At 39.0% G+C, this 2053-nt stretch overlaps 1 protein-coding gene across 1 annotated transcript in view; it reads right to left on the reverse strand.

The window, feature by feature from the left end:
- The window catches only part of PEPD (peptidase D), a 106987-nt gene that overhangs the window by 34975 nt on the left and 69959 nt on the right, over positions 1–2053 (reverse strand). The gene's annotated exons all lie outside the window — the stretch shown is intronic.

The raw sequence follows: 2053 nt of genomic DNA on the forward strand, positions 1-2053 counted from the left end.
GAATGCCTCCTGCCACCTGACCAGTCACTTGGCTGGCTTTGATCTTAGGAACTCTGGGAAATGAAGACTAACAAAAATAACAGCAAAATTAACATGGGCTCCATAATACAGAAAATCTCACTAAAACATGATGGTTCTGGATTTTAAATTTAGTGCCTCTAATCCTGCAAGCTTCTCTGCCTCTTCTTTTGGAGACCCAAAATATTACAGGGAGAAGAGACACTTGCAAGCTGAATTCACATCATCGTTTCCTGCTCCCCTCTGTGATAGCACCTGGCTCCTCCAAGAGCAGATGCTAGTGCTTTAGTCAAGGTGCTCACAAATTAGGTTTGTTTAGGGAGGCTGCAGCCTCTCCCCCTGAAACCTCTCCCTGTGGACAGCAGTGACAATGCATCAGTCTGCATCAGCCTCCTGAGGGGCTCTGGGGTTTCTCAGCAGCCTGACAAGAATGTGACACTAACCATGCTATGAAGGTCAGCATTTCCATTTCTTCTTTTTTGGAACGCTGGTCTTCCAGGAGATCTTAAAAAGGACCTAAAAAGCAGACTTTTCAGATATTGAAAATTTCTGCAAGTTACAGGACTCTAACTGGATCTGTAATTCAAGAGTTCAGGTTGCACTTCATTGCACTCTGAAGTACAAAAGGAACGAAACCAATGAACCAGTCCACAGAACATTTTTCTATAGATACAAAATTCATGATTACTAGTCTCACGAAGAGTGTAAATGCATTTGCACCATTCTTCCAAACACACAAGACAACAGAAAGAATAGAAAGTTCAGTCCCTTTTTCTGCCAGAGACTAAGAATGATTCATCTGTCTGCGGATCTCAAGCTCCCCAAGCTAGTAAAAGACCCTTGCAACTACTTCTCAGAAATACTCAACTTAGTATGTCCCTATTTTCTAACACCGTAAATAAAGTGTTCAGCAAACTGAAAAATTCTCCCCACCATCCTGAGCACAACATCATATTAGCTCTCACATTCTGAAGACAGTCTGCAACTTATTAGCATGAAATACTGCTGAAAATGTTACATGAAATTAAAGGTGACACTGAAATACAATGCAAACTGTGAAGAGGAATAGGGATGAGTCTTCAGGGAAGGAACAGCAGATGATGAAGAATGCATATTGTTATTAAAATAGTAAAATATCTAGTCTCATTTTGCAGGTAAGTGTTAAGTGTTATTTCTCCCTTCCAAGCTGCTCAAATAAACAGTGCTGCTGCCAGCCTGTGTAACAGGAAAACTGCATCTCTTCCGACTGGCAATCCAGAAAGCACATGCACTCAAGGGCTGACGACTGAAGACTCATACAGCACATCTAAAGGATAAGTGTGCTTTGTGCATTGAGTACATTCTTCTCAAAGATGTTCCATTAGTAATACTGAGAAATGCTCAAGTACCTTCACCAGTGACATACTCAAAATCACAGCAGCAGCTAGCTCTAAAATATTTATTTGCTGGCCTGAAAGCAGAATGGAAGAAAAATAAGGCTTTCATTAAGCCAGACAGTTGTTTCAAATGAAAATGTAGATTTGATAAATCAGTTTGCCTGCAACTTAAAGGCATACACTGAAGTACCCAATAGCCAGAGCTTTTGAAAGCTTTTTAAGGCTAATTATCCTTCCCAAAGATGCATACTCCATCCCCTTTTTCAATGGAAACTTTCTATTGTGCTTACACATAAAATACAGAAAATGCTTAAAACAAACTGAAGCACAACATGTGTTCACTCAAACTCTGACTTCAATTTGGCATAAGCTTCCTGAAAAGATGGCTGTCAGTGTAAAGACACATATGAGTAACAACTGTCACTCTTAGATGAAAGGAATTAAAAAAAAAAAAAATTAAAGTATCTTATTAATCATGTTAATAATTGTTTCTATCTTTAAAAGTGTATGGAAAATGCTGTGTATCCTACCTCTATATATTAGCAGCTGCTTAACCATGGAAATTAATTTTATCATTTTGTTCCCTTCCAGCACTTTCTAAAATGCAAACATAATTGACTGGACAGCCTGAATGCTACTACCAAACCTCTCAATTCCTG

The sequence above is a fragment of the Corvus brachyrhynchos genome, unplaced genomic scaffold (assembly GCF_000691975.1).
Source record: "Corvus brachyrhynchos isolate BGI_N302 unplaced genomic scaffold, ASM69197v1 scaffold646, whole genome shotgun sequence".
NCBI lineage: Eukaryota > Metazoa > Chordata > Aves > Passeriformes > Corvidae > Corvus > Corvus brachyrhynchos.